This window comes from Podarcis bocagei (assembly GCF_964188305.1).
Source record: "Podarcis bocagei genome assembly, chromosome: 3".
Classification (NCBI taxonomy): domain Eukaryota; kingdom Metazoa; phylum Chordata; class Lepidosauria; order Squamata; family Lacertidae; genus Podarcis; species Podarcis bocagei.
The window spans coordinates 3,176,309-3,197,124 of record NC_138127.1 but is presented as its reverse complement, the minus strand read 5'-3'; the positions used below and the strand labels follow the sequence as shown (position 1 = coordinate 3,197,124).

At 40.6% G+C, this 20,816-nt stretch overlaps 1 long non-coding RNA gene across 1 annotated transcript; it reads right to left on the bottom strand.

Moving 5' to 3' along the window:
• Window positions 1-1,026: 1,026 nt before the first annotated feature.
• Window positions 1,027-19,294, bottom strand: LOC308584502. Its single transcript, XR_014006851.1, has 4 exons — window positions 19,254-19,294; window positions 17,741-17,969; window positions 11,132-11,224; window positions 1,027-7,243 (listed from the first exon to the last, which is right to left on the bottom strand). It is a non-coding gene; the product is annotated as an uncharacterized lncRNA (long non-coding RNA).
• Window positions 19,295-20,816: the final 1,522 nt, after the last annotated feature.

Here is a 20,816-nt window from a genome sequence, read left to right as displayed (position 1 = left end):
GTGGTACATGACCCCAGTCAAACTGGCAAAAATCTATCATTTGCCCGACAATAAATGTTGGAAGTGTAAAGAGACTGAAGGTACTTTCTATCACCTTTGGTGGACATGCCCGAAGATAAAGGCCTTTTGGGAAATGATCTATAATGAAATGAAAAAGGTACTTAAATGTACCTTTTCTAAAAAACCAGAGGCCTTCCTCTTGGGCATTGTCGGCCAATTGGTGACAAAGAAAGATAGAACTTTCTTCATGTATGCCACAACAGCAGCAAGAATACTTATCGCAAAGTATTGGAAGACACAAGATTTACCCACTTTGGAAGAATGGCAGATGAAAGTGATGGACTATATGACACTGGCCGAGATGACAGGCAGAATCCGTGATCAACGAAAAGAGATGGTGGAAGAAGAATGGAGAAAATTTAAATGTTATCTTAAGGACTACTATAAACTTAATGAATGCTAAAATGTTGTGGTTTCCAGAAGCAAAAGGGTACAGGGATACAAGGTTAAACTATAAAAGAGACTAAGATGACAGAGATTAGAAAGTAACAACTGGGAGTTGCTTGTTGAATTATGGACATTGGGATGCAGAGAGGGGGGGTATGGGGAAGTTCAAGAAAAGAGGTTTATGAAAATATGTTTGAAACTATACATGTATGTCTGTCACTTTTTGTGTTTGTTTGTTTTTTCTTAAAAATGTTGTAAAACCAATAAAAATTTTATAAAAAAAAAAAAAATAAAGATGCCCAAAAGGGCTGGCTGAAGCATTTAAATAATTCCTGATCTTAATCTTTTAAATGTTTCCTAATGTTACCAGCACAGAATGCAGAGGCTGATGAGAAAGTCTACTTACATCTCCATCCACTTTCTCTCTTACTCCCTGAATGATCAAACCAAAGGAGATGGCTATGCCTCTAGAGCCCTAGTGACCAAGGAGCCAGCAGAGGGAGGTGTCACAATGAAGGACGTGTCACAAGGACCTCCGCAACCTAGCAACCACCAGCACTCAACTGACACTCCTCTCAACTGACACTACTAAGTTTCCTTATATGGATTTTAATCCATGTTCAGCCCCAACACATTTTAAAAGGCAATAGGATGTAAATCAGATCAACCAAAGGCGTGGTTAAAAAGGAACATTTTTGCCTGGTGCCTAAAGGTGTATAATGAAGGCGCCAGGTGAACTTTCCTGGGGAGAGCTTTCCACAGATGGGGAGGCACTGCAGAGAAGGCCCGTTCTTGTGTTGCTACCCTACAAACCTCTCAAGGAGGAGGTACATGAAGAAGGGCCTCAGAAGATGATCTGAAGGTCCGAGTAGGTTCATATGGAGAGAGGCAGTCATTGAGGTATTGCGGTGCTGAGCTGTTTAAGGCTTTGTAGGTCAAAACCAGCACTTTGAATTGGGCCCGGAAACTAATTGGTAGCCTGTCCAGTTGGACCAGGATCGGTGTAATATGCTCAAACTGTCTTGCTCCAGTGAGCAACCTGACTGCTGAATTCTGCACCAGCTGAAGTTTCCGAAACATCTTCAGAGGCAGCCCTATGTATAACGCACTGCAGTAATCTAACTTTGAGCTTACCAGAGCATGGACAACAGTAGTTAGGCTATCCCTGTTCAGATAGGGGCATAGCTGATGGAAGGCACTCTGAGCCACTAAGGCCACCCAAACCTTGAGCAACAGCAAAGGGTCCAGGAGTACCCCCCTGCTACAAACCTGCTCCTTCAGGGGCAGTGTAACCCCATCAAAAGCAGGTGACCTCCCACCCATCCAGTCTAGGGAACCACCCACTAACAGTGCCTCAGTCTCATCTGGACTGAGCTTCAGTCTGTTGGCTCTCATTCAGTCCATTAGCAAGGCAAGACACTGGTCCAGCACATCATCATCATCACCACCACCATCATCATCATACCCATATCCATCTGGCTGGGTTTCTCCAGCCACCCTGGGCAGCTTTCAGCACATATTAAAACATAAATAAAAACTTTCTGATACATTCTCATCACAGGGTTAAAAAGGGGTTTTAAAAAGGGAGATGAGTAGTTGCATTTTTTCCCTTGAGGGAAAGCCAAAGCAGAATATAATACATGAGATCAAACAAAAGTGGGCGGGAACAAGTCATGATTAGAGGAGAGCGAAATACAAGCGGGCATAGCCACATGTTGTGCCCATATTTTGTCAAGACATCAAGGAACTCTGCAAGCAGAGAGGGCTTTGTTTGAAGTGACTTGCTCGCTTACAATTGGGTCACGACTGGGAAGAGAAAGAAGCTTCTCTTGGCCAAATATATAATTGTCATTACAAATTCAATCTCTGTGGCCAATAAAAAGGGACAAATGGGAAAAGCATGCGAGTACTTACTACTTCTGCATCTTATTGAGCTTTTAATTTAAAAAAGCCTGGAGGACTCCAAGGCCAGTCTCCTGGAATCTATTCTTCTTTTAGAAAGAAAGAAAGAAAACACACACAGAGAGAGAGACACACACACACACTAAAAAAGTGTAATGCTCTTTAAAAAAAATGCTGTCTCTTGCTTACTTAGGTCTCACTTTCATATTTTGTCAATCAGCTTAGTTCTCTCCCTGCCTGGTGAGACCACTTTAAGTCTGTCATAATCACTAGCCAAATTAATTACTGGTTTGCCATGAAGAATAAGGGCTTCGCCACCTTTTGACAAACTTGAGGCAGACATTACAGGGAGGAGTTAAAAACATCTCCAGGCAGGCTGACCTACACATCTATCCTCCACTTCCCGACATTTTCTCATTTTTACAATTTGTATCCAAACATGCAAATCACACAAAATAAGACTTGGTTTAAGAAAATAGTGTAACATTTTCAAAGTGATCCCCCACCACCTGCAAATCTCTCAAAAACACGTTGGTGCCTCTTCTCCTTTAAGTCCCTTATTTAGCCACATTTTCTTGAACCAGCAGAGTCTCATCTTCCTCTTCCTCTTCCTCTTCAACTCTTCTTTATTCATTGCCAGTCTACGATTTTTCCCTAACTTGTTTGACTAATACAGATTTTAAGCTCTATGCATAGGAAATAAATAATTTGTTGATGCTAAATAAATCATAAGCTACAGTTCCACTACCATTAGGAAATGTTTGTGATCTCTCCTTCATCAGAGTATGAAAAACTATCATCTATCTATCTGAATTCACAGGTTTTTTAGACAACTTTCTGAATTGCATGTGTAATTTATTATCTTTTATTTAGCCAGATAGGCAACACAGAGATAGTTGCTCCCCCTGACTTTTCTTGCCCATTTATCCTGGTTTTAAAGTTGGTAGTTCAAACAACTACAAGTCAATATCAATGAAACGATTCTGTTCAGCCTTAGCGTGGTGTGTATGTGTATTCCTTTTTTCTTTCTTTTTTTGGTCAAATGAAATTATAACCACTTTTAAAATCCACCTTCCTTAATCTGCATTCTGGAAGGAACTATAACATATATACAAGAATCAAAACATTTTCAAGCCAAACACACACCAGTTTCTCATGTTTCAGTGTGATTATTCACAAGTAGATGGTTATATTGTGGGGGCTTGGAATAGATGACCCATTAGATCCCTTCCGGCTCTACAAATTTGTGATTCTATAAATTTGTCCATTTCAGTTTTTTCTTGTTTTTTCATTTTTTCCAATCATAATTTCAGTTCTCCACTTTTCAGTATCACTTTGTGATTTGGTCCTAATAAAATTCACTAGCATTTCAGAGCAAAATTTTCCTGTTGTATACATTGTGTATGCAATTTTTGCCTAATAAAACAATTGCCTGAATTTTCATACGCTATCTTCACTAATATATGGATTCTTGTGCCCACTCTGTATGCATTTTTGTACACATTACTTGACTGGAGAACTGCAAAGCAAAATCTGGACGAAAGTGTGTTGTTTCAAAAGCTTCAGGTTAAGTAGCTTCACCTTTAAATGCAAACGGAATTGAATTTCTCCTTACTCACAAATCGGTGTGTTTCAGCTCACTGAATGGCATCTAGCCACATTTACTCAAGGTCTTCTATGCATATCAATGGAAATTACAAAGTTGCTAAAGTTTAGTTTTGCAGACTTGCTGCCTGCAGAAAGACCTAGTGTATGGCCTGTAATTATGAGAGATGGAGGCTGTGAAATCCCAGGTCATTTGTAAACTGATCATTCCCCAACCTCTCCTCCTTGTGCTTTTAAGTGTTTTGAGCCTGGTAAATTGAAACCTGAAGAAACACAGAACTATGATCTCTAGGACCTCTACAGCAAACCTGGACTTTGGCTGATTTGTGCTAGGAAGTAACTGCTTACTTACCCCATAATTAACACCACAAAGCTGATTCTCTGAAGATAAAGTGTGGGAGGTCAGACGTGGGCTCGAGAAGAAAAGCATTTCACTCAAACAGCTCCATTTGAGATTCCAAAAGCTCAAATCAGATATTTAGTCAATGCCGCCTCTCAAACATAAAATATCTGCCTCGTTTTGTATTCTTAAATATGTTATTTAATGCTTTTCATGCACGCACACAGCTCTAGCTCACATCACACTTAGCGAACAAGTTCAAAGAGAGAATCAGAGCTGGGGCCTGAGATCAAGTAAATTTATGACTTGGCTAAAGCATGCACACCTCTCCCTGCCCTAAAGCACAGGGAGATTTACAGCAAAATCCTGGGCATATCTACTCAGAAGTAAATTGTATAGCTCTGTTGGTAGAGCATGAGACTCTTAAACCCAGGGTCATAGGTTTCAGCCCTGTGTTGGGTGACAGAGTCCTGCATTGTAGGGGATTGGACTAGATGGTGATTCGTTGATTCTATGAAAACCCAATGACTTCCGTGGGACTTGCTTCCAGATCACTGAGCATAAGATTGCATCCTGAAAGTTGCCTTGAAAGGACTATGTCCAGTGAAGAACTGGCCACAGTTATATCAATAAAGGTAAAGGGACCCCTAACCATTAGGTCCAGTCGTGGCCGACTCTGGGGTTGCAGCGCTCATCTCGCTTTATTGGCCGAGAGAGCCAGCGTACAGCTTCCGGGTCATGTGGCCAGCATGACTAAGCCACTTCTGGCGAACCAGCTTCTGGCTGTTTACCTTCCCACCGGAGTGGTACCTATTTATCTACTTGCACTTTGACGTGCTTTCGAACTGTTATGTGGGCAGGAGCTGGGACCAAGCAACGGGAGCTCACCCCGTCGCGGGGATTCGAACCGCCGACCTTCTGATCGGCAAGCCCTAGTCTCTGTGGTTTAACCCCCAGTGCCACCCACGTCCCTATTTATATCAATAGAAATACATAAATTTGTCCTTTTGAAAACTAGTGGTGTCCATGAGAGCACTTAAAAAAAACAACCACTCCTCTCCGAGAACCTGGGACTCCAAATCTGATGGAAATTTAGTAAGAATTTAAGTTTTCTCTCTCAATAAAAGGTGACCCTCTATAATCTAGATGTTGGGTTCCAACTTCCTTCAGCCCTAAGCCAACATGGCCAGTGGTCAGGGATGAGGGAAGCTGAAATCCAAAAACATCTGGAAGACCATCTGCTTCACCAACCCTGATGTGAAGCAAGATTCGCAATACTATACTGAATGCCCATTTTTAGTTGAGTTGGTGTAGAAATGCCACACAAGTATTTGTTACAGTCTTGAGTCACTTCCTGGTATTTAAGTGCAAAAAAAAAAAAAGTACCTTAAAGAGGTGAGTAGGGAAAAGTTCGGAACTGCAACAGAAGGATGCTTAACATACCTTAAGTATCTTGCCAAAACCATTTCTGGATTATTCTCAAAAACCATATATCATCATTCTTTTTGAGGGCTATTCAACCAGATGGAACTTGCTTCAGATCAAAGCCGCTGACTTCAATTATATGTCAATGAGATGACCGATTGCTATATTATCTTTACAGCGTGGTTGCCATTTCCATATGGTCATAGCTAAGTTACACTTCTAATGTTTGAAACAAAGAATAACGGAATGTAGGGATACATGGTCACTTTGCAGGCCAGAACCACGACTTCCTGGGGCTGGCTGCAGTGGCAATGTAAACGACCACATTATCTGCCTGTTTATGTGTGTGATGTAGTTAACAGCCTGGAGTTGCTTTGCCACAAAAGTCACAGAGTGGCTTTGGACAAGTCACACGTGCTCAGACCTGTCTTGACTTACAGAGTTGTTATGAGAATAAATTCTTGGGGGAAGAGTGAGATACAAATACAATCAGTACGGATTAAATGCTTCCTGTTTACAATGTCACCTTATGTCAGGGAGCCGGCAGGGAAAACAGGTCATTCACAGAACAGAGAAAGACAGTGACACACCATCTGACTTACAGTTAGTTTCTTTTTTAAGGAAGCAGATCAGAGGACCTATGGAGACTTCTAAGGGTTGCTCCTGTCTTGATGAAGCAGTTGCCTGGACTGACTTGTAACTTCTCCCCTTCATTCTCTAACCCTCTGTGTCAGGCCCCTCCCTCTGTCTATGAAGAGCACCAAGGGACCCTCTCTGTTTCTGCCTGGCTCTCTGCTCGGTGACATGCAGTAGATGCCCTATTTTGGGAGTTGGGGTGGGCTTTCAGGCTGTCAGCAGAGAAGCTGTCTGGTGGAGCTGTCAAGTCTGATTCCTGTGGGCTGGGGCACTTGCCTGTTTCCTCCTCTTCAAGCTCCCAGCCTCCAGCACTACCCAGCTCTCCCCCTCCTCTGGGTTGTGACCAGTTTCCCACCACCAGGATCCAGGATCCAAACCCCCTCACTCTGTGCTTTCCCTGGGGGGCTCTTGGTCAGGTGACTGTTAGTTTCTGTTTGTCACTGTGCAGTGCTTTGGAGTCACAAGACTCTGTTTACATTCCAGGGATTCCAGATTGTTGGAAGTCTCACGGAAGACAGGAGACGGATGTGATGTTACTGGTTTCCTGTTCCTTTGTTATTTTCAGTTGCTCTCTGCTCTCACAGAGAGAGGATGTGTATTTCTTTTCTGTCTGTGTAGTAAGAAATAAAACATAATGATGTAGCCATAAATCTCATTGCTTCCACGTGCTGCTTTGATTCTCTGCTGAATGGGAATGTGCCTGAGCCTCAGCAAAGGCTCAGGTCATTAAACACATCAGAGGGTGATTCCGGAAGATGAGCTTTATCAGCTCGGTCGAATGGAGATTCAGACAGTGACTTCTACCACTCCTTTTCATCCAGCCAGTATCTGATACCCTAGATGAGAACCATTTGGTGTTGCCAACACTGCAAAGTCTATTCCACTAGGCTGTGAATGCATAAAGACAGGATGATTGTTGTATTGGAGGAAATATGAATTAAAATTGTGATTTATATGGATTGATAAAGGAAGATCAACTCTATTTGATTAACTGGGGAACTAGATAAAAGTCTGAGCAGGAACTGAACGTGCACAGTAGGTAGAAATAGGAATGGATAGAAAAATATTAGAAATTAAGAAAAAGTACAGTGGTACCTCGGCTTACATACGCTTTAGGTTACATACGCTTCAGGTTACAGACTCCGCCAACCCAGAAATAGTACCTAGGGTTAAGAACTTTGCTTCGTGATGAGAACAGAAATCACGTGGTGGCAGCGGGAGGCCCCATTAGCTAAAGTGGTGCTTCAGGCTAAGAACAGTTTCAGGTTAAGAATGGACCTCCGGAACGAATTAAGTACTTAACTCGAGGTACCTCTGTATTTTACTGTGAGCAGCAAAGAAGCAAGGGAAAAGAAGCATCTTGTAAGGGGGCAGAGGGTCAACTTTTAAATTTGTGTTAAATTTGAATACATTTGTTGTTGATTTGTTTTTAAGAATTGAAAATTAATTTAAAATAATTGGCGAAAAATATACATTTTTCCCGCAAAAGGTGTCTGATGTCTGATTTCTTATTTTAACTTTTTTGAGTGGTTTTATGTACAGCTGTTGTGAACCGCTTTGATATTTTCTTGATGTACAGATATTTTTATAAATAATTTTTAAAAGGTTACGTAAGGATCAGATCTGCTTGGTTTGTGGAGCGAAGTGCCCGTTTCCTGGCTCAAGCAGCATTCTGAAGCTAAAAGAAATCTATCCCCATTAAAAGACCAACTGCAGAAAGAGAGTCAGAGGGGAGGGTGTGTGGTTAAAAAAAGCCTTTATAAATGTTTGAAGTGTTAATACCAAGAATGGCGAGTCCTTACTAGTTCAGCCTGCTGGGATATTAAAAGAGTAAAGAAAGGAAATTAAAAAATGGAAAACTTAATCTGAGTATTGCCATGCAGGCTGTTTGTACAGTCAAAACCAATTTGGACAAAGCTCTGGCACCCTACCATGTCTTCAGCCATAAATCCTGTACTGGGAGGATAAACAATTAAGGGTTTTGCACCCCAAGCTGCATGATTCCATGGCAGAATTTGGGACAGAGGAGGGGAATGGATTTGAAGGGGTTTTTTTCAATGGTGGTTTTGCACCTGCATCTCCAGCTTTTGCCTGAAATAAGCTGTACAAAAGCAGCTACACCCTTGTGCAAATTAATTGAAACAAAGTATGTTTTCTATCTTACTCGTAATCCTTTACTCAAAACAAACATGAAAAGTCAGTTGATCATTATGGTGTCAGAAGCCTGCAGCCAATAGAAGGAATGATGCGCTCACCACAATATATTGAGGTTCTACGAAAGAGAGTTATTCCAGAACTGGAAAAGAGGTATCCTGATGGTACTGGGATATTGCAGCGGGACCTAGCCCCCTGTCACACATTGAAAGTGGTGAAGAAATTCATGACAGAGCAGCAAATACAGGTACTTGATTGGCCAGGGAATTCCCCGGACGTAAATCCCATTGAGAATTTGTAGGCTTTATGCAAAAGTCGCCTCCGTGCTGTAGACTGTACGACTATGAGATATTTATTGAAATTTTCAAAAAATTATGGACGTGAGATCTCTAGGCTGACAGTAGATAGATTGATGGACATGGGGAATCGAAACCGGGGAAGGGTGGGGGGAGACCTGGAATCCAAAGGGTGTACAATTATTTTTTGAATCTTTTTATATTCTTTACCTTGTTTGGACGTATTTATCAAAAAAAGGGAATTTGTGGAAGGAAACTGGGGTGGGCCTTGGGGGAAAAAACTTTCTTTTAATGATGAGGGATGGTGGAATGCAAAGGGAAAGTGGTTATATTATTAAATTGAATAGTGGGTTAAACAAAATAAGTTTTAAATTGGGAGTAAGAACTTGTGGAACTAAATTAATGAAAGGGGAATACAATAGGGAGGGGGTTGGGGGAGTCCTGGAAAGATGTTAATGAAAGTAAGGTTTTAATTTGTTAAGGTTTATTTTTTCTTTTTCTTTTGTTTTTTTTCTTTTTTGAGTTTTGGAAATTTCAATAAATACGATTTTTTTTTAAAAAAAGAAATTTTCAAAAAATTACAAAATAAAAGGAAAAAGAGAAATACGAGAGAAAAAAGGAAAAGGGAAAAAAAGAAAAATACAATATAAAAATAGTTAAAAACAATTCAGTCTTACCATCACATATTTTTCCTTTGCTTATTTCCCGGACCTCCTCACGCCTCCCTTTTCTGTATTCCAGTTCAAACTGTTAATTCAGCAAATCCCTCCCCTCTTCATTCATCTTGATCTTCAATTTTAAAATATTATAACATTAAATTTTTACCTATTAATAACCGTTTTCTCATATTCTCTTATAGCGTTACAGCTAAAGACCACTTAGTTTCTATCCAACATCATTCTAGCATTCATTAATTTTACAATATTTCTGTAAATAATCTTTAAACTTTTTCCAATCTTCTTCCACCAACTCTTCTCCCTGGTCTCGGATTCTGCCAGTCATTTCTGCCAGTTCCATATAGTCCATCACCTTCACCTGCCATTCTTCCAAAGTGGGTAAATCTTGTGTCTTCTAGACTGTACGACTATGGAGAAGCTCATTCAGGCACTGATTCAAGTGGAGTACAGGGATCTGAAAATCAACAGTGACTGTTCAAAACTAGTACCATCTGCTGAGCGTAGGGGGCATATGCCATGATTTATTGGCCCATAGATGGTCTTTGTGGCTTTAAAGAAACTCTGTGCATCAAGAGTGTCGGCTAAGTGCGGGATCTCTTGAGCTTTTTTATCCACCAGGTGATTTTTAGTTCTCTGGTTCTTCTTTGAACCTCAACTTTAGCATCGGCATAGGTTATTTTCTTAGTGGCCCAGCTTCTATCTCTTTGCCAGATCTGAAAGGCCTTCCTTTTCTTGTCAATCATGCATTCAATCTCACTGTCATTCTCATCAAACCAGTCCTGGTGTTTCTTGGTTTGGTATCCAATAGTTTGTTCACAGGCTGCAATAATGGATGTTTTTAGCTTGGTCCAGTGTTCCTCGATGTTATCAGGGAATTCTGAAAGCAGATGGTCCTTAAGAGTCGTTTGGAAGCAATCCCACTTAATGGGATCTTGAAGGGCTTGAGTGTTCATTTTGCTCCTTGGTTTCCTTCCTTGAAGCCTGTGTTGAGGTATAATCTTGATAGCCATTGTGGAGCGTATTAGTCGGTGATCTGTCCAGCAGTTGTCGGCGCTCACCATAGCTCTGGTAAGGAGCACATCACGGCAATCTTTAGCACGGATATTAACATAGTCTAAGAGGCGCCAGTGGTTTGACCGAGGATGCCTCCATGAAGTTTTAAATTTATTTTTCTATCGAAAGAGTGTGTTGGTAATAACAAGGTTGTGTGCTGCACATACCATCAAACGTAAGATTCCGTTTTGGTTGCTGTTGCCAACTCCTTCTTTCCCAATAGTCCCAGGTCACAGATTGAAATCTCACCCAACTCTTGCATTAAAATCACCCAGGATGATAATTTTATCTTCCTTAGGCGTCTCTGATAGGACGGTATCCCGCTGAGAGTAAAATACATGTATATGTGAGTATTGTAATAAACTACATGGTTTGTTTCAATTAATTTGCACAAGGGTGTATGCCTTTGCTTTCTTCTCTTGTTTTGGTAATGCAAAGGATGTGTTTGCTTTCTTAAGGTGACCTGTACTAAAAAGAATAAATGAAACGCAAATGCCCAACATATTCCTGCATGCGGTATGTTCTGAATGTCGGACAAAGATGTTACAATCAGATTTACACAGACAATAAAATGCAGAGAATGAAAGAAGAGATACCTTAATGAATCTTCTTGTCAACACTTCATTGAGGACTGACCGTCAACTGGGCTTCCAGCTCTCAAGGTGAACATTGATGACTAAATCATGGCTCTAGAGATAGAAAACGAATTCTATTCAGTTCGCATTGAAAGTTGAACCAACCAGTTTTGCACTTTCTGAAACAATCTATGAACTGAAGTTTGCACTTCCTCAAATATTGTAATGCAGTTCCCTAGACAAGTAATATATACAAAAACACATAAGCTAGCACAAAGTGTGCACAGATACGCACATATTAGTGAAAATACACATTTATAAATGCTTTATATGAAAGGAAATTGCTTTCCAAAAAAAGGTGTCTATTAGCAGAAATTAACGCTGGTGAATTTTCACAAGGGCCTTTAAGAAAACAAACTGGTATAGAAATGTGGAGGTCAGAACTTAAGATTGAAAAAAACGAGAAACTGAAGGAAAGCAAAATGGTTGGTTTCATCCACCAGTAATGGGCTCAAAAAGAAAACTGTATCAAGAAGCTCATAGGTGACTTGCAAGAAAATGTGATGGAACACGGATCCTCTTTTCCTTCTCATCGTCTGCTGAATTCTTGTGGTACCACAAGCAATAACTTTTCTGCTGCTTCCCTCCTGGAAGCAGCAAAAAACAAACAAACCAGAAGTATACAATATGATTTGATGCATACTATCTCCGCAGATAACAGTTCCCTGTATTTCACCAAGACGACAGTCTTTGAGATGGGGGGTGGAGATATCGCAATGCAATCAGTGGATCAGAACTGTGGTTTTTTGGTTTTTTACTTGTAGGAGTTTTACCCCACTCTTTAGCTGGAAAGGCTGCCAGAGCAGCTTACAAAGACCACGGATAGGGCAGTTCCTGCTCTTAGGTTTACAACAGGGAACTGCCCATACCTCTTCCTGTATTGCTGCAATTTCCTGTTGCATGCTGAGAGAGGGGCTCAGCAAGAACGAGATCGGTGAGCAAACCGTCAGTGTCTTCACTTGCCAGCCAGTTCCCAATTCTGAAATACTGTGCAGCCCTAGCACCCTCTCTGCCTCTTCCCTACACCCTCAGCATGGTGGCGGTCCTGTGGTGACCCCACTGCATGTGGGGAATCAGCATGACAAGAGTAAGGAGACTGTGACTCCTACTCTGCTTCAGATCTTGTGGAGGGTGTTGTGGTAGGAGTGTAGGGTGAGGTGGGGTTGTGTTTGGGAGCAATTTGGGTGAAGAGTGTGTGGACTAGAGAAAGCTGTAGCCAAAGGAGAGTGTTCTGCAGTGATTTAAGGGCCATGGCAAGTGGCATTAGACCCCTGGATCAGATGTTCTCCATCTCTGATATAATGAATGGCCAGAGGTTCCCAATTAACCCAACATGTTAGGTTAAATCTGAGCATACATTTATCTGCACCAGGAGCAATAGGAACACATTATAGCCTGATGCCATGCATGTATTTACTCAAGAAGTAAATCCCATCCCATGGATTTGAACAGGAATTCCAGGTAAGGGTGAAACTGGGAGCAAATTCCACTGAACTCAGCTTGTGAGTAGACACCATAATCATCATCAACATCATCATCATCATATATTATTTATACCCCACCCATCTGGTTTCCCCAGCCACTCTGGGCGGCTCCCAACAGAATATTAAAAACACAATAAAACATCAAACATTAAAAACTTCCCTAAACAGGGCTGCCTTCAGATGTCTTCTAAAAGTCAGATAGTTGTTTATTTCCTTAACATCTGATGGGAGGGCGTTCCACAGGGTGGGCACCACTACTGAGAAGGCCCTCTGCCTGATTCCCTATAACTTCACTTTTTGCATTAAGGGAGCTGCCAGAAGGCCCTCAGAGCTGGACCTCAGTGTCAGAGGTGGACATGCACAGGATTGCTCAGTAAATGTATCATATCATCAGAGGAATATGATCCATTTCTTCTTTCAGCATCATAGAGCTCTTGCTGATAAATTAACACCGACTGATGGCTTGTTGAATTTCAAGTGTCATACACACATCACAAGCTCCAAAACTATTGCTGAGCCAACAGCAGACACTTCTGGCTATCAGAAAGCTCCCTGTTTTAGTAACTATGTTAACTTGAACTGGAGTTGACCTCGTCTAAAAAATAATCCTGACATTACTTGGGTGTAATCTCGCAGGTGGCATTGGAACAACAGTACAGTGAGTGCTTTGAGTATGCGAAGGTTCGTTCTGCTTAACAACCTCTCATTATGCATACACAATGCTCCTTAAAATAGACATAAAACCAGCAAAAGAATATATTTAGACAGCCAGGAAACATTTCCCAAAAGTAGGAAATAATAATAATAATAATAATAATAATAATAATAATAATAATAATATCAGTCATATCAACCACGGAGGAAAAGGCACATGGTGTGAGTCTTTTTAAAAACAGACAGGCTCCAAGGAAAGATGAAAAGTAAATCTGTTTTTGGAAATGCACCGAGTTAGATAACCTGTCAGATCAAATCAGCCTTTAAACTCCACATTTCTGTGATTACAAGAGAATACAGAGGGCAGCATCTTTTTAAGGACAGCTAAAATAAGAGTGCAGATTGGATCTGTTACTCGATTTGAACCTTTCTGTTAACAAAACTCTCCACTGTCAAAAAGCTGTCAAGGGAGTTCCTGTATTCAAACAGACAGCAATTTAAACATATCAGTAACCAGGGAACTTAGAAATATTAAAACAAGGAATATGTTTTAAGTCTATTTAGCTACTTGGGGGTGGTAAGTGTCTGCTCTTATTAAAATCTTACCACTGTTTCTCCAAACTGTCAAAATTGGAAATCTGTTGACTGATGCCGCCAAGATAACTACGGCCAACAAAATGCCTGGTGCTGGAGGTGATAGGTTTGTTACAGTTGACACCCTTGGTGGCCTTTTTGGTGCTTTAAAGAAAATGTTCTAAATTAGAATATCCTTGACATCAAGCCCACATTGCCATGTGAAACGATTTGAAATGTGTGCAAAGCACCTCTCTGGCACTGCTGTTCTGATCTTTGGATGGTTTACATGCACATTTTAGGCTGTTGTAAATCGTTACAAATGGTTGTTGAGGGCATGAGGCCCATGGTTTCTATTTAAATGGCTGTGTGTGTGGTGTTTTAAAAGTAATGTGCAACAGAAGCGTAACATTAAAAAAAAATGGGGGAATTGGAGTTGGAAGAAACTGCAAGCCGAGAGCGACATGCAGGAATGAATGCCTGTGCATGCATAGTAGTTATTCTGTTATATAATAAACATTTCCATGATATGGTTGAAGAGCAAGGGGGTAAAAAGTCCTTTAGTGCAACCCTAAGCATTGGGTTCAGTGGGGTTCATTCTTAGGGAAGCATGGTAGGATTGCAGTGTTAGCCATGCTCTTCCACCAGCCTTTGTGGAATTTGAAATAACAGACCTAGGTGGAATCCAGACACACACACACACACACACACACACACACAACGCTGTGAAAATGCCTTTTTTTAAAAAACATTTTGAAAAATATATGGAATTTGCCATAAGCTCATCATCGCCATCTGGTGACACATTTGTATCATGCATTTAAAATGCACTTAAAATATTATGTTTGTAGCTGTAGAGCTGAGTCCCTAGCCTGTCTATTAGTGAGGAAGCTGACTTCTAAACTTTTTTCTGGTGTTTCTAAACCTTTTCAGTTGTTTTCCCCAATACTACAGAGCAGATCTGGGAAGGTGGGAGACATGAACGGAGTCCCATTGTGACTCCAGCCATCAGGTCCGAAAAGAGTTGTAGTCCAACAACATCTGAATAGCAACAGGTTGGTTACTTCTGCTGTAGAATCACCCACAGGACTTGCCAGCTCTTGCTTCATAAGGAAAACCAGCTCCCGAGTATGTATTATACCTGGATATTAGGGCAGCCAGATGCAAAAGAGGAAACGATTCCTGCACCTCTAATAGTCATGCAAAGGAAGGAATTTCAGCAAGTGGAATTGTCATGCAAGCTGAAATTCTTTATTCTATGCACTTATTAAAGGAGCAGGAGCCCTGTGCTATTTTCCACCTAGTTATCCTACTTGATTAGGGATGCGGGTGGCGCCATGGGTTAAACCACAGAGCCTAGGACTTGCTGATCAGAAGGTCGGTGGTTCGAATCCCCGTGACGGGGTGAGCTCCCGTTGCTCGGTCCCTGCTCCTGCCAACCTAGCATTTCGAAAGCACGTCAAAGTGCAAGTAGATAAATAGGTACCGCTCCGGCGGGAAGGTAAACGGCGTTTCCGTGTGCTGCTCTGGTTCACCAGAAGTGGCTTAGTCATGCTGGCCACATGACCCGGAAGCTGTACACCGGCTCCCTCGGCCGATAAAGCGAGATGAGCGCCGCAACCCCAGAGTTGGCCACGACTGGACCTAATAGTCAGGGGTCCCTTTACCTTTTATCCTACTGGATATTGGAGTGCATACATTTCTCCAATGAAAATAGGGATGTCCTGTTCTGTTGTTGTTGTTGTTATCATTTATACCCGGTTCATCTGACTGGGTTGCCCCAGCCACTCTGGGCAGCTTCCAACATATATAAAAACCTAATAAACATTAAAACCTTTTTTTAAAAAAAAAAAACCTTCCCTATACAGGGCTGCCTTAAGACGGCTCGGGGGTCAAATAACTCCATACCCTCCAACATTTCTCTGATGAAAAATAGGGGTGTCCTAAGGAAAATCAGGACATTCTGGGATCAAATCAAGACAGCTTCTGTATATCTGAGACTGTCCCTGGAAAATAGGGACATTTGGAGGCTTTGAGAAAGGTCTGGGGAGAAGGACTGCAACTTCAGGAGTGGCTAGATTTACTCAGATTCCTTCCAGCCGAAGAAGTCGTGCTTGTCTTTTGAATTTCAAGTGGACACTCTTAAGTGAAGTCCAGTTGTTGCCCAAGCTGATTTTCATCAGATTTATGCAAGGCCCCTGGGGATTTTATTGGCAAAGCACCATTAACTGCTGCACATTTCGTTTAAGTAGGCAACTCTTTGTTACCTCAGTGTCCCAGGATACTAGACACACAAAGGCAAGGGGACCCTGGAGGCCCATTAAGCTGATTCCATTTACCTCACGGCTGTCTTTCCGCACATTTGTTCCATCAGGAAGTGCTTCTGCATCGGAGATCTGGTCCAGCTTTGTTTGTTTGTGTTTACAGTACACAGGGCGGCACATAAACAAAGGGAAGTCGGGCTCACTTTCTGTCTCTGCAAAACCTTAGTTAAACATCAGGGAACAGAAGTGTGGTCCGTCCTTTTATTTATTTGTGGTTCTTTTAAGTGATGTCCAGAGACCTACATTTCATGGTTGTTTGAAAGTTTATATAACAGTGGGAAGCTGTTAAACAGCAGTTTACCTTCACTTTTTCTTTAACGTGTAAAAGGTTTAGGGTTAGCACTCGTTTTGTCGTATTATTTCAGGCACTGCTTAACGCTTCACAGTTTAGTTGTTCCCCACCCCCATCTTTTGGGTATTGTGTTTCATATAAGTAAGTATAGAGAACTAACATTTAGTCAAATTCAATGGTGTTCTTAGCCATGCCGCTTCAAAGCTCTGGTGAAAATAAAATGCAAAAAAGAAAGACTCAAATTTTCAGGCTGCTTTTGGAAACACACTTATTGCAGAGTAAATCCCACTGAAGTCAGTGGGACTTTCATCCAAGTAAACATTCTTGGGAATGGGCTGTTAAGCCTTCTCATACAATTCCTAAAAGAATACACATTTCTACCCCTACATTTGCAAAAGTATTCTGCCATCATTTTAATATGTTACGCCTCACATGAATAATTCATGTTTGCTTTGTTTTAGAAAATGTTTTCAATTATAGACCAAAACAAGTTTAGAATATTTGCTATTTAATTGCTCCCACACAAAAAGGTTGACCCAGATCTTTAAAAAGTGTTGCATTTTCCAAAACACCTCCAGGTACTCTCCAATGACATTAGGCTTTGAATATTGTTCCCCCCCCCTCCTATCTGTATCTAACAAAAATGGGAGCATTAAACATTATAAATGACTAGTTGGCCCAATAAAATGTTTAATTTCACCTCTCCTTTGGTTTCTGAACTGCAATCTCACATTTTATAAGATTTCCTTTTAGACTTTCTGTATTATTTTGACAGTAACATTTTCTCTCTCTCTGTAACATTCTGTGTATTCTTCTCAGAACAGAAAGTTATCTCTAAGAATAAAATGTTAAAAGTCAAGTATTTATTCCATCCAGGCGTTTGAAGTTCCAGCTCATCAGGTCATTTTTAAGGCTTTGCCAAGGAGATTTTGCTCAGCATTTCTTATAGGCTTCTAGCTAATAAAAAACATATTAATGATGATTAAGCAGTGGTCAAAAATGTAATATCTTCTTTCAGTACGTAAACTAGTCCCCCAATCCTACCCACAAATTATGAAGCATGTTTTGTCCTTGTCCACCCAGCATGAAACAAATTGCTAGGAAGGGCTTTTTTCCCCAAGTGGGATATCAGAAACAGTAAGTAAAATAAAATCCAGCAATTTTGTTGCATAACGAATAAGGGATACTATACTAAGGCAATTAAGACTTCAAAGTGATAGTTTTCTTTGCACTCTATACTTACCTATACACATTTATCATTCCACTCAGTTGGACTTCTTTCCGAGTTAAATTGACTTTAATGTTAAGTGTGTATGTGGAAGGGATGCATAGCAGACAAAGGTGTACAGGGTTGTGTTGTAATACATAGATTAACCATAGATAGGGAGACAAAACAGCAAACAAACTCCAGTGGTTCATGTTCTCTCGTGACTTGATACATCAATTCACAGGCACCAGAAATGGAGAACTCTCTGAAAATGAGATTTATTTCAAGTTTTAGAACTTATCTACAAATGGGTTAGTACAGGATATAACTGTAATAATGCCAAGCACACAAAATTGACCTGAACATTAGTGAAAGCTGTTACTCTTCATAGCACAATGTTTTACTTGAGACAGCTTTTGAAAATAGTGTTGTGATACCCTGAAGTGACACTTACCTTTGTACTAAAGCCATGGTTTGGCTCAGCATGACATGTGAACCAAGTTATACTATGAGCTGAAATCCTGTTTTCCAGACCATGGGTGAGTCATGCAAAATTAATTTGACATTTCCAATCTGATTATTTCCTACGGAGTATATATGAAGTGCGAATCTCAAAGTTAAACGTTCACAGAATTGCTCTGTAAAGAGGGAAGAAATCCACTATCTATGCTACCTATCATTTATTTCGAGAAATGTCTTCTCAGTTAAAAATAAAAACTCTGACAATTCAATTTACCATTTCCGTCCATGTTTGACTATTAAATTATTAGATATATTGAAATATTGTAATGGCTTGGAGCTCCCCCTTTAGTTCATTTCCAAACTTTTTTTTTGGGGGGGGGGATATTGTATTTAACAATATCTTAAAATTCTGAAGTCAACCAAAGTGCATTGAATATATACATGCAGCGACTTTCCCTAAATGTTATATGTTATTTTCCTCATCATAGCACTAAATATACCAGGCGTGTGCCAAATAAAACAAGTTTGCAAACTAAAAGAAGATTACCATGTTGTGAAATTCCAGGTCGCGCTTCTACAAGATTTATCAGTTCTCTAAACTGCAGAAATCAAATCAGATGCCAGTCACAACTGATTAAAAAACAGAAACGAACAGAATGATTAAATTAACAAACAGATACTGAAATCTGGGCGGCATGTTGTTGTTGTTGTTGTTGTCATCGTTGTCATCATCATCATATTGGAGTGTGGTGGTTGTTTAATATTGTGAGTGATCTCAGGGGGCATAGATCAGTTAATATTACAAATAACCAAAGACAGAAATAATGACAGGAATATCACTTTTTCTATTAAAAAATAATAATTAACAAGTTGGTTAGAAGAAAAGTCCAGCAGAAACATGCATTTCAGCAACATCTTTACATTTCTGTCACTGGTATATGGATAGCTTTCAGCTGAACTCTCATATATTTAGCACTGCTGCCTGCGTGCCTTTAAAACGTCAGCAGATAGACTGCTGAAACACAGAACATTAATTCTTCCTGACCATTTTTTATTTTGTAGCTCAGGGATCTAGATTTCAATTCACCAATGCTGCAGAATTTGGTAGCTAAACAAGGTGGTTGGGGGGGGGTTGAGACGGGGGGGGGGTGTCGCTCACCAATTCTTCTCCCTAGTGTGCTCTTGTTTACTTCACGTGTGGTCAAATGGCGCCTCCTACCTGCCCCAAAACAAAGTTTGAAATTATCCAGAATTTCTCCTGCAATCACTAACAAAGATTCCTGGCATCCAAACTATCCTTACTTCCGTTTGTTTGTTTGTTTGTTTGTTTGTTTGTTTGTTTGTTTGTTTTTGCTTCATGAGTCCTCAGTTTCTTCCTTTCCCCTCACCCTTAAGCATTATATTCATAGGTTGGACACTTCAAACCCCACAACATCCCCTAATAACACAGAAGAAAAAAGAGGGGAGGGAACCCAACCATTTTACAACACAAAATCAGAACACAAAGTGTCTGGAACAGTCCTCTTAATTCACTCGCCAAAGTTCTTTCCTTCTTTTTTTGTATGAGATACCCATCTCTACCCATAGTCCGTGTGTTTACCACCTGCAATGATGCTAATGAATGTCGGGATGAATAGAAAGGGAGCATTTTGTTGGGACATGTGTTCACAATTCCACTCATGTTCACATTCCCAAAACCCGAAAGTCAAAATAATCCCATTGTACTACAGATGGGGAAGCAAAGGTCCCGAATTGCAGCTATACCAAAGAACCCTGGGTGAATCTCAGCACCTAAGTTGTTCACGAAATGATTGTACCTATCACATGGTAGCCTGGTTTTTTATCACATGGTAGTACACTGTGGATAATCTTTTCATCTCCTGAAAACAGTAGCTGTCAAAAGGAAGAATATCCCCTTTAGATTGCTACTAATGTGTTCATGATTTGTAAACAGAATCCATCTAGTGTTTGCAGAGAATGGAAGAATCATGATTTTATACTATTTTAGCTATTTTTAAAATGTTTACGTTCAGTTCTCATATACTCTAACAACTGTAAGGCTTTTTTAGTGGAAAGATGTGATTAAAGCTTTCCAAATAAATAAATAAATGTTAAAGTGAATCTTCCAGAGGTACCAGACCCTCCAGGCGTCCCTATTTTCCAGAGACATTCCCAGATTTACAGATGCTGTCCTGGTTTCTGATTTGTCTTAGAACATCCCTATTTTCATCAGAGAAATGTTATAGGGCATGGTAGGAGTTCCCTATTTTCATTGGAGAAATGTTGGATGGTATGGAGCAGGCATAGGCAAACTCAGCCCTTCAGATGTTTTGAGACTACAATTCCCATCATCCCTGACCACTGGTCCTGCTAGCTAGGGATCATGGGAGTTGTAGGCCAAAAACATCTGGAGGGCCGAGTTTACCTATGCCTGATATGGAGCTATGCGACCCCCTGACCCAAGGAGATAAATAACTATACAACCTTTAGAAGACATCTGAAGGCAACCCTGTATTGTATTGTATTGTTTTATTGTATCTTTATATATGTTGGAAGCTGCCCAGAGTGGCTGGGCAACCCAGTCAGATGGGTGGGGTATGATGATGATGGAATAGGCTGTCCCTATTTTCACAGGAGAAATGTTGGAGGC